Below are 16,643 nucleotides of genomic sequence, written 5' to 3' on the forward strand. Positions count from 1 at the left end.
CCCTTCCAGTTCAGATGCAACCCGTCCGTCTTGTACACGTCCCACCTTCCCCAGAAGGCATCCCAATTGTCTACATAACTGAAGCCCTCCCTCCTACACCAGCTGCGCTGCCACGTGTTAAGCTGCGCCCGCTCCCTGTTCCTCGCCTCGCTATCTCGTGGCACCGGTAGTAAACGAGAGAACACTACTCTGTTCGTCCTGCTTTGCAGCTTCCATCTTAACTCCCTGAAATCACTTTTTATATCCTCAATCCTTTTTCTGGCTTTATCATTAGTGCCAATACGTAACACGATTTCTGGCTGTTCGCCCTCCCCTTTTAGAACCTTATACACCTGATCGGAGACGTCCCGGACCCTGGCACCAGGGAGGCAACGTACCTTCCGGGAATCCCGATCCTGACCTTTAAACATGCGTTTCCTTAGCTGTGATGGAGTGATGACCCTCATTCCCCACAGGAGACCTCCTCCTTGTATAGATAGTTCTAGCTTCCACGTGACAAATGGTTTCAGTTCCGGTTGCTCCCTTTGCAGTACCACACCCACCACTCACGTAGTCGTGGGTCATTTTGACTGTCTCTCTTAATTTGTCCTACCGTTGCCAGAGTGTTCCCTACTTGCTCGAAGTAGAAAATGTCTACATAGGGACTGTTCGTTGTCAACTCATTTGGCAAAGGTAATCTAAAATCCTTCAGCAATCTCTCAGTTTCTGATTTACAGCATCCCACAGTGAACTTCAGTTTTTACTTTTGAAGGGGGCTTGTATAATCCCACGGCATCAATGATATGGCCTTAGTATTGTATGGAAATTATTTTTTAAAATCATAGTCATTTTTCCTCACTTCTTCAAATCTAACTTGTGAGGGTGCTCTTTTTTAGGTTCTCCCTGTGAGTAAAATATTGTCTTGGCAACACTAGACTCCTTTCAATCCACTTCAAATCTGATCCATGGCATGTTAGAATAATCCAAGCAAGGATGGATTTCAAATGGAAATCTCTAGTTATTGAATACTACTTTACGTGTTACAATAATCAAGTATTTCCGTGACTCAGGAACTCTATTAATCTGGAGATAGATTTGACTAAGTTCAATCTTACTGAAAAGCAGACCTCTAGCTGGTCCAACAAGTAGGTCATCGATTACAAGCAAAGCATACTGCTCAGCACATAGTGCTGGATTAGTAGCGAACTTGTAAGCAGCGCAGATGTATACTCCATCTATCAGTGGAATGATAGGTGTGGGCCAATCATTTTTGGATTCAAGGATTCCCATCTTGACCAGTGTCACTCAATTATGGTCATAGTGTCATAGAGACGTACAGCATGGAAACAGAACACTTTGGTCCAACTCATCTACGTGAACAGAATATCCTTATTTTTCTAATCCCATTTACCAGTATTTGGCCCATATCCTCTAAACCCTTCCTATTCATGTACCCATCCAAGTGCTTTTTAAATATTCTAATTGTACCTGCTTCCGCCAGTTCCTCCAGCAGCTCATTCCTTACACACACCATCCTCGGCTTGGAAAACGTTGCCCCTTACGTTCATTTTAAATCTTTACCCCTCACCTTAAAGCTATGCCCTCTAGTTTTTGACTCCCCTACTCGAAGGAAAAGACCTTGGCTATTCATCCTCTCCATGCCCCTCATGATTTCATAAACCTCCAAGTTCACCCCTCAGCCTCCAAAACTGCAGGGAAAGTAGTCTATTCAGCCTCCCCATAGCTCAAATCCTCCACCCTGGCAACATCATTGGAAATCCTTTCTGAGCCCTGTCAAGTAGGTTTAATTCTGCCTCAAGCTTTAGTCTGATTGCACGAGGCACTGATCTTGCCTTGCAACATTTTGCTGGACTCTCACACTTGATTTTCAATTCGACAGATGTCTTCTCCATGTCTCCCAGATCCCGATGAAAATAATTGCACGCTTCTTTAGAATTTTGCAATGAATCAGTTTCAGAATCTGACAAGCAACTTAGTTCAACCCAACTGAGTTTGATTTTTTTTCCAGCCATGGTCCTCCCAGTGAAACTAGCAGATTATCCATGCTGTCATTGTTACATGTAGATTTTTTTCCAACTCTTCACTTTCAGTACTTTTGCTGTACACTGTTCATATTTCTTTCTCAAACACACCCATTCAATGGGCCCTTTATTGCCGCAGTTTCTGCATACGACTAATTTATACCAGCAATTTGCTGTTGATTGAAGTGCTCTTTCACACCAATGGCAGTTGTGAGTCTGTGTTGGTGCTCATCTCTCAGCTGCCACTATTCCTACCATTTCTTCATAAGTTTTGAAACCCGGTTTCTCTAGCGGTACCAGGCTCCTCAGGCAACGAAGGACATTCCCACACCCTGCCATAATACCAGGAACAATGGATTCTCTGGGTGGAGGAATTTCAGGTCTCTTTACTATAAAATATTTAACAGCTGAACTGTGGCAAGATCAAACAGGGACAGCATGGATTTATGAAAGGGATAGAGGGAAATCATACTTGACAATCTTTTGGGATTCTTTGTGGATGTAACTCATTCAGTTGATGAGGGGGGAACCACTAGATGTGGCTTCTTTGGGCTTTCAGAAGGCTTTTAACAAAATCCCACACAAGAGATTAGTGCTTTAAATTAAAGCCCATGGGATTGTCGCAATATACTGAGATGGAAATAAAACTGGTCAGCAAGTATCAAAGGATAGGAATAAATGGTCTTTTTCCAAAGGCAGAGACAGGTGGTGTGTCGCAAGGATCTGTGCTCAGACTCCGGCTACCCACCTATTCAAACGAAGGAATCAAATGCACTATCTCCACATCTGCAGATGACACAAAGCTGGATGAGAGGGTGAGCTGTAAGGAGGATGCAGAGATGCTTCAGTGTCATTGGGACAAGCTGAATGACTGGGCAAATGTGAGACAGATACAGTATTACACGGATATATGTGAGATTATTCACTTTGGGAGCAAAAACGGAAAGGTAGATCATTACCTGAATGGATATAAATTAAGACATGGGTATGTAGAATAAGATCTGGGCAAACCTGTACTTAAGTCATTGAAGGTAAGCATGCAGGTGCAGCAAGCAGTAAAGATGGCAAATAGCAGAAGGGCCTTCATAGTGAGAGAATTTGCATTCAGGAGTGGGGATGTCTTGCTGCAATTACATACCAAGAATATTACGTGCAGTTTCGGCCTCTTTATCTGAGGAAGCACACTCTTGTTCTAGGGACAGTGCAGCAAAGGTTTAGCAGACTGATTCCTGGAAGGCAGACTGGCATATTAGGAGAGGTTGCGTCAGATAAGATTATACCACTGGCATTCAGAAGAATGAAGGGGCTTCTCATCGAAGCTTAAAATTCTTACAGGACTAAACAAGTCAAATGGAGGGCAGATGTTCTTGATGGCAGGGATGTACAGAACAAAGGAGTCACAGTCATTCTTCATACCCTTAAACTAAGATGAGGAGATATTTCTTCACCCAGAGACTGATGAGCCTACAGAATTCACTACCACAGAAATCAATCAATGCTAAAACATTGCACAGTTTCAAAAAGGAGTTTGGGTTTAGCACTTGGAACTAAGTGGATCACAGGATATAAGGTTAAAGGAGGAACAGGCTACTGTGTTGGATGATTGGATATATTCATAATGAATGATAAAGCAAGCCTGAAGGGCCAAATGGCCCATTTCTCATTCTACTTCTTATGTTTCCGTGGAAAGTGAATGGCCACAAACTTGGCGGATAGAATATAATGTGGAAAATGTCAGGTTGTGCACTTTGGCAAGAAGAATAAAAGAGCTATATGTTATTAAAATGGAAAAAAGATTGCAGAAAGCTGCAGTGCAGGAGGAATTTGAAGCTCCTTGTGCATGAATCATAAGAAGTTAGCAACCATGCTCAGCAACTAAGAAGGAGGTGTCCTGTTGGCCTTTAAAAGGAATGGAATAAAAGAAGAGGGAAGTATTGCTGAAACAATACAAAGTACGAGACAGACCACATATCAAACACAGCAAATAGTTTTGGCCCTTCATCAAAGGAAAGAAATCTCAACATTGGAGGCAGTCCAGAGAAGGTTAACTAAGTTGATTCTAGGTACAGAAGGATCTTCTTTCTAAGGAGGTCAAATAGGTTGGACTTGTACTCTTTCGAATTTAGAAGAGTAAAAGGTTACCTTATTAAAACGTACAGGATTCTTAGGGGGCTTGTTAGTGTCGATGCAGAAAGTTTGGTTCCTCTTGGAGGAGAATCTACGACCAAAAGGGCATCATCTCAGAATAAGGTGTGACATATTTAAGACAGGGATGAAAATGAATTTATTTCCTCTGATGGCTTGATTTTGTGGCATTGTTTACTCCAGAGGCCTGTTGAAGCTGGGTTACTAAGAATATTCAAAACAGAGATAGCCATGATCTGATCGAATGGTGAAGCAAATTCAATGGGCTAAAAAGCCTACTTCCATTCCTTCATTTTATGGCTTTATGACCCCTACATTCCTGGGTTTTTCAGTCCTCACACACTCTTTGGAACAATGTCTTTCGAGTATTTATTGTTTGCCACTATCCCTTTAGTTAAACTGCTTCACCTCATGCATCGTTTTGTTTTGCTTTTGACATTTCACATTTTATATGGGGTAACACAATGCAAGTTGATCAACAACAAAAAGAACAAGAGCAAAGTTGCTGGAAAAATCCCAGTAGGTCTGGCAGCATCCGTGAAGGGAAAAATAGAGTTAACGTTTCGGGTCTAGTGACCGAACTCAGAACAGTGAGCAAAGATCACCACTCTTTGCAATTATCATCTTTTGATTTCGTAGATATATCTGCCACTAACCTAACCCGTCGATCCAGGCTGAGGATTCATTACCACACAAGTTTGCTTTCCTGCACTGAATACTGGGTCCTTCTGTCTCGGAGTGAGAATCACACCAACATTTCTGACTCAGGAGGAGGGCCACTGCTGACTAAACCACACTGTATCCCAGATCCCCTCACGTTTTGCTGTATTGAACTCTATCTGCCGTGTCATTTCCCATTCTGGTGGCCTATTGCAGCTGATCAGAATCATCCTCATTGTTTGGGCTCCTGCAAGCTTGGCAATCGTGGTAAATTTTGGAACTTCACGCTCTATTACTCATGTTGAGGTGTGCAATAATAAGATGGTAACTATACCAGGGGATTTCAACTTCCTCAACATTGTTTGAGATAGTCATAATCAGTGAATCATACAATATATGAGGCCCTTCAACCCACTGAGTCTGCACTATCAAGGACATACTACGAAATACACTAGACCCACTGTCAACACACTAGGTCATAGCCTTGAACGTAATGACACGTCAAGTGCTTTTTAAAGATTCTGAGATTTCCCGTCTCAACTATAATCCCAGAGAGTGCATTTTAGACCCCTCTGGGTGAAAAAGGTTTTCCCCTCATCCCCTTTAAACCTACTGCCTTTCATTTTAAAATAATGTCCACCTTGTTATCGAGTGTAAAGAGGAGTTGGATTTCTAAATACGCGTTCAGCAGAGTTTATTGTGTCAACATATAGAAGGTCCATCAAGGGACAGTCCAGTCCCAGATCTAATTCTTGGGAACAAAGTTGCCAAGTTGTTTAAGGTGGTAGTGGGCAGAATTTATTGATAACAACCACTGTTATGAAAAAGAAAATGGTAGTTTGCAAAAAAAATAATTTTGGATTGGAGGAAGGCAGATGCTATTAAAATAAAGCAGGATCTGACCAAAGTAGACCAGGTTCAGCTACGTCTGGCAAATTCTACAGTAGAAAGTGAAGGTGTGATTGAGAAGAAAATGGGGAAAGCACAGGCCCAACATGTTTCCTTTGGGATGAAATTTGGAAATAACAAGACAAAGAACCCTGGATGTGTAGGAATATTCAGAATTGGTTAAGAACAAAAAAAAGGCTTTCAGTAGGTGCAAAGGGAGCAAATGATGGAGGCCCCAGTGGAGTATAGAAAGCTCAGAGGGAACTTAAAGCAGTTCGGAGGAAACAGGCGCATGAAAAAACATGAAGATAAAATTTGACAGATCCCAAGATATTTCACAAGTACATTTAGGGGAAGAAGATAACCAGAGAAAGAATGGGGCCCATTAGGGTCCGGGGGCAAACTTTATACCGTACAGAAGGACACTGGTAGAATGTTTCACTTTAGTCTACATTCAAGAGGAGGAAGATGGAGGTAGAGAACTTGGGGACAGGGACTGAGGTACTTGAGCAGACTGACGGAGGGAGTGAGGCTTTGCCAGGCCTAAAAGTAAATAATTCTCTCGGTCTGAAGGGGTTGTATCGTATGCTGCAATGAGAGATGAGAGGAAATTACAGGGGCTCTGACCCAAACTTTCAATTCTTCTCTGGCTACAGGGGAATTGGTAGAGGACAACTAATGTGGTACCATTTTTCAAGGAGCGAGAGAGAGATATATCAGGAATTACAGACCAATGAATCTCACGTCAGTGGGAGGGAAACAACTGGGGAAATTCTGGAGGAGAGAATTCATCTCCACTTGGAAATGCAAGGTTTGATCAGCATGGCTTCATCAAAGTGAGGTCACACTTCACAATTCTGATACAATTTTGCAAGGTATGTAGGTGCCCAGATTTTCACAAGGGTTTTGATAAGCTATAACACATTAGGCTACTTAATAAGATAATAGTCCATGATGTTGCTGTCGTATATTATCATGAACAGAGGACTAGCTCACTCATAGAAGACAGAATTGGGACAAGGGAGGCATTTGCAGACTGGCAACCTGCAGCTAGCAGAGCGCCGCACAGATTAGTGCTGGGGACACAATTATTTATGAAATACATTAATGCCTTGAATGACGAAAGAGAATATACTGTAGCTGATGACACAAAACCATGTGGGAAGGCAATTAGTAAGGATTAATCAAAAAGTCTGCAGAGAGATATTGACAGGCTAAGCAAATGGGCAAAAACTTAGCAGATGGAATATAATGTAGGGAAATCTGAGCTAATGTATTTTGGCAGGAAGAATAGAAAAGCTGGCTATTATTTAATGGAGAATGACTGCAGAAAGCTACAGAACAGAGGGATTTAAATATTCTCGTCTACGAATCACAAAAAGCAAGTATCCAAGTTCATTGGGTAATGAGGAAGGCAAATGGAATGGAATATAAAAGTACAGAGGTTTTGTTAAAATTGTACGAGGCAATTGTCAGATCTCAGCTGTAACACCGGAACAGTTTTGGGACACATATCTAAGGATGTGGAGGAAGTTCAAATAAGTTCCAGGAGGTTAAGAAGATTGAGTCTGTTCTCGTTGTAATACAGAAGAATGAGACGCCACCTGATTGAAACTTACAAGATTCTTGACAGGTTAGATGCAGAGAGTTTGTTTTCCCTTGTGGGAGAATCTAGGACCAGAGGGCATAATCTCAGAATAAGGGGTCACACATTTAAGACAGAGATTGGGAGGAATTTCTTCCCTCTGAGGGTTGAAAATCTGTGGAATTCTTTGCCACAAAAGACTATTGAGGCTGGTCATGAAGTAAATTTAAGGTTGAGATAGACAGCGGATATTGGGAAAAGGCAGGAAAGTAGACTTGAGAATTAACTGTTCTGAGATAATAAAATGTGAGGCTGGACGAACACAGCAGGCCAAGCAGCATCTCAGGAGCACAAAAGCTGACGTTTCGGGCCTAGACCCTTCATCAGAGAGGGGGATGGGGACAGGGAACTGGAATAAATAGGGAGAGAGGGGGAGGAGGACCGAAGATGGAGAGTAAAGAAGATAGGTGGAGAGAGTGTAGGTGGGGAGGTAGGGAGGGGATAGGTCAGTCCAGGGAAGACGGACAGGTCAAGGAGGTGGGATGAGGTTAGTCGGTAGCGGGGGGTGCGGCTTGGGGTGGGAGGAAGGGATGGGTGAGAGGAAGAACAGGTTAGGGAGGCAGAGACAGGTTGGACTGGTTTTGGGATGCAGTGGGTGGGGGGGAAGAGCTGGGCTGCTTGTGTGGTGCAGTGGGGGGAGGGGACGAACTGGGCTGGTTGAGGGATGCAGTAGGGGAAGGGGAGATTTTGAAACTGGTGAAGTCCACATTGATACCATATGGCTGCAGGGTTCCCAGGCGGAATATGAGTTGCTGTTCCTGCAACCTTCGGGTGGCATCATTGTGGCAGTGCAGGAGGCCCATGATGGACATGTCATCAAGAGAATGGGAGGGGGAGTGGAAATGGTTTGCGACTGGGAGGTGCAGTTGTTTTTTGCGAACTGAGCGGAGGTGTTCTGCAAAGCGGTCCCCAAGCCTCCACTTGGTTTCCCCAATGTAGAGGAGGCCGCACTGGGTACAGTGGATGCAGTATACCACATTGGCAGATGTGCAGGTGAACCTCTGCTTGATGTGGAATGTCATCTTGGGGCCTGGGATGGGGGTGAGGGAGGAGGTGTGGGGACAAGTGTAGCATTTCCTGCGGTTGCAGGGGAAGGTGCCGGGTGTGGTGGGGGGTTGGAGGGCAGTGTGGAGCGAACAAGGGAGTCACGGAGAGAGTGGTCTCTCCGGAAAGCAGACAGGGGAGGGGATGGAAAAATGTCTTGGGTGGTGGGGTCGGATTGTAAATGGCGAAAGTGTCGGAGGATAATGCGTTGCATCCGGAGGTTGGTAGGGTGGTGTGTGAGAACCGCAGGAAATGCTACACTTGTCCCCACACCTCCTCCCTCACCCCCATCCCAGGCCCCAAGATGACATTCCACATCAAGCAGAGGTTCACCTGCACATCTGCCAATGTGGTATACTGCATCCACTGTACCCGGTGCGGCTTCCTCTACATTGGGGAAACCAAGCGGAGGCTTGGGGACCGCTTTGCAGAACACCTCCGCTCAGTTCGCAAAAAACAACTGCACCTCCCAGTCGCAAACCATTTCCACTCCCCCTCCCATTCTCTTGATGACATGTCCATCATGGGCCTCCTGCACTGCCACAATGATGCCACCCGAAGGTTGCAGGAACAGCAACTCATATTCCGCCTGGGAACCCTGCAGCCATATGGTATCAATGTGGACTTCACCAGTTTCAAAATCTCCCCTTCCCCTACTGCATCCCTCAACCAGCCCAGTTCGTCCCCTCCCCCCACTGCACCACACAAGCAGCCCAGCTCTTCCCCCCCACCCACTGCATCCCAAAACCAGTCCAACCTGTCTCTGCCTCCCTAACCGGTTCTTCCTCTCACCCATCCCTTCCTCCCACCCCAAGCCGCACCCCCCGCTACCTACTAACCTCATCCCACCTCCTTGACCTGTCCGTCTTCCCTGGACTGACCTATCCCCTCCCTACCTCCCCACCTACACTCTCTCCACCTATCTTCTTTACTCTCCATCTTCGGTCCTCCTCCCCCTCTCTCCCTATTTATTCCAGTTCCCTGTCCCCATCCCCCTCTCTGATGAAGGGTCTAGGCCCGAAACGTCAGCTTTTGTGCTCCTGAGATGCTGCTTGGCCTGCTGTGTTCGTCCAGCCTCACATTTTATTATCTTGGAATCTCCAGCATCTGCAGTTCCCATTATCTCTGATACAATTAACTGTTCTGCCATGGTCTCTTTGAATTGCAGGGCAGATTCAAAGGGCTCAATGGCCTATTTCTGCTTCTGTGCTCTATGCTTACATTGCAGCTGATGTAGTTTGTATGGATTTCAAAAACGCCTTTGACAAGGTCCCACATGTGAGACTGATAATAAAGGTAAACACATCTGGCACCACTGGCTGTTGCGATAAGGTAGTTCTAAAATGGCATAGTGGTACGAGACAGAGCACAGAGGTAGAAGGCTGTTTGTGCGACTGAAAGCTTGTGTCAAATGGCGTACTGCAATGTTCCATATTGGGTCCCTCACTGTTCGTGATATATATAGCATAATGAGATATAGATGGGTTGGTCAGATGAGCAGATCAGTGGCAGACAGAATTTAATCCTGAAACATATCAGGTGATGCACATCGGAAGAAGTCACAAGACAAGGAGGTACTCAATGAATGGCAAGACACTAGGATGCTTAGGGGACACAGACGGATCATGGGGTGCTTGTCCACAGAACCTTGAAGGTGGCAGGACAGGTTAACAGGATTATTAAGAATGCGTGCTGAGAACTTGCCTTTATCAGTCATGGCACAGATGGTTTCAGCTGGAAGGTTACGTTGGAATTGTATAGAACTGTGGTTTCGCCAAAGTTGGAAAACTGTATGCAGTTCTCATCACCATGCTGTTGGAAGGATGTGATTGAATTGGAGGGGGTGCAGAGATTATTCACTAGGATATTGCCTGGGGCAGAGCACTTCAGCTATGAAGACTGGCTGGATAAGCTCAGGTTGTCGTCTTTAGAGCAGAGAAGGCTGAGGAGGGACGTGACTGAGGTGCAGAAGATTAGGAGGGGCAAGGTTAGCAAGCAGCTGTATCCTTAGTTGAAGGGTCAATAACAAGGAGACACAATTATGAGGTGAAGGGCAGGAGATGTAGAGGGGATTTGAGGAAAAATATTTTTACCCAGAGGGTGGTGGTAATCTGGAATGCACTACCCAGAAGGGTCATTGAGACAAGAGAGCTCACAACTTTTAACAAAGTGCTGGGATGAGCACATGAAATTAAAGGTTATTCTCCAAGTGCTGCAAAGTGGGATTAGTGCAGTTAGGTTTGCATAGACTTGATTGGCTGAAGGGCCTTCTGTATGCCATATTCCCAAATTCAAATCATGTATCTATCTCCAAAAATCAGTGTCCTAATACTTGGGAAACTGCTAATAGCGATCTTCTCATCTATTTATCATAACTTGCTGCTTCTGTCCTTCAGCCATCTTTTTTAACCAAATTTGATAGTGACCTATATATTCCATGAATCTCAATTTTATAAATCAGTCTTTTATGTGCACCTTCCCCTCATCCTTATCTAGGAAAGATTGCACTGCTTCATGAAGGCAGGCTAAAGTAATTCAGCATTACAGCCATACTCTGGTAGTATAATGACAGCGTCAGTGACAGTACAATAAGTGCCTTATATCAATTGTTTCAAAACTGGGTTCTACAGTAGAGAGGTAATTGGAGATCTACAAACCAAATCATCTGTCATAACTTCAGATTAAATATATTGGAAAAAAGCATACTAACTAACGCGAGCTTCAATGGTGATAAATTAAATGTAACTAATTGGAACAGTAATATTCCTCTTCCAACCTTGCTAAGCAATGCCTCCCTGCACTGATAGGCGGGAAAGCTGCAGTCAAGAAAAGATATTCACTATTTATCATCAAGTCGAAACAATTCTGGAATGCTTTTATTTGTCATGAATTTTTACTTATTGCAATTTGAAACTCGCAACTATATAGTGATGTGAAAAATATACAAAAGGATCCAGACCTTTTCTTGATTTATCAGGCTAACAATAGAAGAGCATTTGGATCAAGTGGATATACATTGTGAGTGCCCGTATCAAACACCAGTCCAGGGACTGACAGATATCACAGTTAGAAGCAAATACACACATCGGGGCAGCACAGTGGCTCAGCGGGTTAGCACTGCAGCCTCACAGCACCAAGTACCCGGGTTCGATTCCAGCCTCAGGTAACTGTGTGGAGTTTGCACATTCTCCCCGTGTCTGCGTGGGTTTCCTCCGGGTGCTCCGGTTTCCTCCCACAGTCCAAAGATGTGCTGACTCAGTGGATTGGCCATGCTAAATTGCCCATAGTGTTCAGGGGTGTGTGTGGGTTATAGGGGGATGGGCTGAAGTGCCTGTTTCCACACTGCAGGGAATCTAATCTCATCTCCATGATAACCGTCAGGAAGTAGCTTTTTAAAAAGATGATCAGAACACTTCTTTACATGTAGCCCTTTGTATTATGAATGTGCAATTAATAATAGATAGGTTAGTGATTGCTATTAATATGTAGGCATTCAATCAAAAAGGTTCGAGAACGATTGCCTACCTTAAAGGTTAAACACTGGAAGGAGCTCACATTTAGAAGGTAGAAGGAACTATGCAAAATCCATCAGATACTTGGAGAATCACCAAGCGATACAAAATATACACTGCTCCTCAAATGGATTCAAAGAGGAAATTGGTTAATATGTTAAAGCATGTACAATCATAGCAACAAGGAGCAGGAATAGCAAGGACAGGATTTGCTGCCCATCCATAGTTCCTCCAAATTGTTTGACTATTTCAGAGTGCAGTTAAGTGTCAACCACGTTATTGTGGACCTGGAGTCATATGGAGGTGAGATCAAATAAGAATGGCAGAGCTCCTTTCTTAAAGAACATAAGTGAATGAGTCAAGTTTTTATAACGGTGAATAGTGTAACAGTGACGGTGTAACCATCACTGAGACCAGCTTTGTTTATGATTATATCAATTTGAGCATGTGTTGGATAACTGGCCCCCTCAAGCCTGCTTCACCATTCAATAAGGTCGTGGCTGACTTGACTGCAATGTCGGCTCCACATTCCTACCTACCCCCAAAATTATATTGAACTGAATTCAAATTCCATCAGCTGTTACAGTGGAATTTACGCCTATACTCTACAGCATTGTCCCAGGCCTCCAGATTACTAATCCTGTGACATTAATAGTGCTTCACTGACTACCCCAGCATGTCAATCCCCGTTCTGAGCATACTTCTTGGCTGAGGCGCCACATTTTCTGGAGTACAGAATTACAAAGTTCACCTCTCTGTGAGTGAAGAGGTTCCTCATCTATCGCTGTTGTTACATTTTATTCTGAGATTGATCTCAGGTTCTACAGCCTGATCTCTTAATTCAAATTACAATAACTTGGCTTTTCAAATGCCCTGTCACATTATCCTTGCCAAGAGATTCAATGTTCATGGTTTATGTACAGCAGAAGAAATGTCCATGTTGATTTTTCTTCATTTAAGTGCCGTCACCAATCTTATAGACACGACAAGTGCATTTTGTCATGGGAGAGGTTGAATGAGCAAAATCGGACCTTCATTTCTTCCCCACCCCAGCCTCAAAAAGTTTTGTCTTCATTTCAAATTTTTCACATCCAATGGATAATTCTGTACCTTTCTGGTCGCTTCAAGAAGTGCATCCGACCCAAATTATCCCGCGTGTCTAATCTTAAAAATGAGAATATCTTCTGATATCCTCACTGTCGAACAAATCCATTATATACTTAACATAGGATTCAGGTCAAGTTTGTTTTTTTCCCCACTGTTTGTTAAACTTCCTGGCCAATGCCCCACGATTTTTCAGGAAACTATTAGTCGCTCTCTCTGTATCAGAACATTCTTCAAAAAACTAATACTTTCTCCAAATCTTGATATAACAACTGGCCAGTTTCGGTGCGAGATGAGTTCCACAGCGCAAACTCATACTTGAACCTTTTAGCCATATAAATCATTTGACAAGCAGATTCTAGGGAGTCAATCTGCAGGATCAAGTGACATCTGAAATGCTGTACATTTACTGCAAACAGTCAAGTTCAGTTTTTCTGGCATCCACAAATCTTTGACAGCATGGCTGTGGGTGTGAATCACCTAGGTCTGGCCAAATCAGTAAAATCCCACTCCTTTTCTCATCTGAACACTGCCCCAGAGCAATATCATGTGAAAGCACTGCACTTTCCACATACATGGTGGCAATGCCTAGGTCTATCTCACCACCCCCTCATTCATTTCTTCCACTGTCTCTACATAACCGGACAGTTTCCATCTATTAAATCTCGTGCAGAACGAAGCCATTATCTTTGGTCCTTGAAAGGAGGTCTGCTTGCTAGCTACCAGTTTTCATTGTACCAGTTGTTATTTTGACCCAGAGTTTAAATTCTGGCCACATAGGCCTGATGTCACAAAGTCTACTTATTTTCACATCCACAACATTTGGCCCTAGGTAAGTCCGTTAGTTTTGAAACCCGACCGCATTGATTAACTCTGAACATGACCATTCTTATGAATATCAAGTTGGCCTCCCAAGTTCTCCTTTTCTTTAACATGGCATCATTTAAAAGTCCGTTGACTCTGTCTTAACACGCACCAAGTTCCATTCACCCATCTTTCTCTGCGCACTCTGATCTACAATGGCTCACAGTTAAGCAGTGCCTTGGTTTTCACATTGCTGTCCTGGCTTTCAAATCCCTCCCTGACCTGGCAACACTCATGCACATCCCCTGATAATGTCCTACTCGTAGCCCCTCTAGGAACATGAGCTCCTTTAATTCCAGCCTTTCAACACAATTTGTGCTGTTCCATCATCGACAGCCTGACATTCAACTTCCTCGGGCCTAAACTTTAGAATTACCTTGCTGAACTTCTGCATCATTGTTTCCTCCTTCAAAACAGTCCTTAAAATCTACCTCTTTGGTGAGGTTTCAATCATCTACCTTCGGATCTCTTTCAGTACTCAGTATCAATTTTTACTCTATAAAGCTCCTATGACATGCCTTCGGATGTTTTATAAAGTCATGTCACAGAAGCTGTTGTGGCAATTGCTCAGAATATGGTTATATTCTGGGCTGAAATTCTCCATGACACTCATCATTAAAGTATTTTTCTGTTATAAAATGGGTAAATAGTACAGTGACTTCAGGCCAAGGGATGATGTGGTTAAACGCCAAAGTTGCACTCCGTGCTATATCATGAAGACAGTGTCTCCCTTTCATTTGAAGAAATCTTCTGTATTTTCTCAAATACTTTCTTCATTGTACTTTTGTTGTTGATGGTTTCCAATGAACATAAACCATTACTTGCCTTTTCAATTTCAACCTTCCTTACGTTCTCTTAATTTCTTTTGCTGTACCTGATTTGAAACAAACCATTCCTCTTTTAATTCACTGTCCTCCTCAGTCCTTCATGTAGTTATTTCCCAATCATTAAGAAGACATCCTGTTGCTTTCCTCACTCACTCTAGTCTAAGATGCCTGTCTGCCCTTATCAGATTGCATTTTCAGCAACTTTATAGACAAACGTCCTTTGAGTGGAAGGTTGTAAGGTCATGCCGAACTGATGTCTCAACAACTGCAAAACCAAGCTAATTGTAATCAATGACTTCTGACAACAGGCAAGCAAGGAAGCTCACAACAAAACACAGCACGAGATTACAAATTCTGGAATGTGTGGATGTACTTACAACAGAGCGCTTTCTGGAGTCGGCGGATCTTCATTGCTGGCCGATATGCAGAAAAACGCACGGTGTTTAAATCACCTGCATTCAAAAAAATCTTTAGATACATTTTTCCTAACTGTTAGTACAAACGATTTCAATTGGAACACATGCTCAACTACTCTGCAATGAATACAGGGGGATAAATATCTGCCGAAGAATACAAGGCGCAGTAAAAGGAAATGATAACTACTAGGTTCAATTTATTTCCACATATTTTCAGGGATGGGAACATCACTGACAGGACCAGCATTTGTTACCCATTCCTCATGTAGGTGGTCAAAAGCTACATGAAATTCTTGTCATAACTGGCAAACAGCATCTGGTGGAACTCACGGAAGTCTCACTGTCAGCTTTATAGTAGGAGGGAAACGATTCAGATAATCACGCTTGGTGTAAAGCCTGCATTCTTGCCGCCTGGTTTTTCAGGGCCACAAAGGGTTTTGAGATCTGAAATTGTATATTTGACTCATGAGCACACATCAAACGCAAGTTGCCATGGATGCTATTCTGACAATTCTACGTTGCATGCAGCAAATACCTGATGAAATGATGTAGAGGAGGCAAGATATTGCCAATACTGGGATATCAGAGCTCAACGCTTAAAGTCCTTCAATGACACATTGCTGAAAGTATGATCACCAGGAACATGAATAACCCCTCTGCCAGAGTTATTTAAAGACACTGTCAGCTACTTGCAGATTAATTACTTACGGATTCATAGAGCATACAAACATAGAACAGTACAGCACAGGACAGGCCCTTCAGCACACAGTGTTGTGCTGAGCTTTTACCCTCAACCTAACGTCGAGTTAACCTCCACCCTTACCTTATACTATCATCCATATGCCTGTCTAATAGCTGCTTAAATGCTCCTAATGAAGCTGACTCCACTCCCCTCTCTGGCAATGCATTCCACGCTCCTGCCACTCTCTGAGTAAAGAACCTACTTCTCACATCTTCCCTATATCTACCTCCACTTACTTTTAAACTATGCCTCCTCATAAGAACTACCTTCACCCTCGGAAAAAGTCTCTGGCTATCCACTCTCTATCGATATTCATACCAGTCATTGCCAAAATGTATGTGTGTTGATATTTTTTAGACTTCTTTAAAGTTGCCAAGGTCCACATCTAAGTTCTGAAGGACTCTGTGAAAACTTCAAGGCTGCTGCACAAATCATTCACAGACATGGATGCAGCAATAGACATCTGCAAAAAACCATGTAGGTCAATGCTTCATATCCTGGCAAATGTTATCATGCTTTCAAGTTGCAAGTCTGCTTTGCCAGCCACTTTTGGCCATCAAAAAATTAAGGGGTAGCTACTGAGCTAAAGAGCCAAGCAACTAACAACTGGGCTTCTGACTCTTACACACAACATAGAACATAGAAAAGTATAGCACAGTGCAGGCCCTTCGGCCTACGATGTTGTGCCGTGGAATAATCCCAATCCAAAAATAACCGAACCTAACTTACATTCCCCTCAATTCACTGCGTCCATGTGCATGTCCAGCAGTTGCTT

At 43.4% G+C, this 16,643-nt stretch overlaps 1 protein-coding gene across 2 annotated transcripts in view; it reads right to left on the reverse strand.

Moving 5' to 3' along the window:
* Positions 1 to 16,643, reverse strand: part of LOC132207840 (utrophin-like) — a 443,018-nt gene that overhangs the window by 36,295 nt on the left and 390,080 nt on the right. The window contains exon 2 of one of the 2 annotated variants that reach the window (XR_009443897.1): positions 15,088 to 15,162. The exons of the other annotated variant lie outside the window; for it this stretch is intronic. The gene's annotated coding sequence lies outside the window, so the exon portion shown is untranslated. The remainder of the gene's footprint in view (positions 1 to 15,087; positions 15,163 to 16,643) is intronic. 2 annotated transcript variants of the gene reach the window in all.

This window comes from Stegostoma tigrinum, unplaced genomic scaffold (assembly GCF_030684315.1).
Source record: "Stegostoma tigrinum isolate sSteTig4 unplaced genomic scaffold, sSteTig4.hap1 scaffold_176, whole genome shotgun sequence".
NCBI classification, from domain to species: Eukaryota; Metazoa; Chordata; class Chondrichthyes; order Orectolobiformes; family Stegostomatidae; genus Stegostoma; species Stegostoma tigrinum.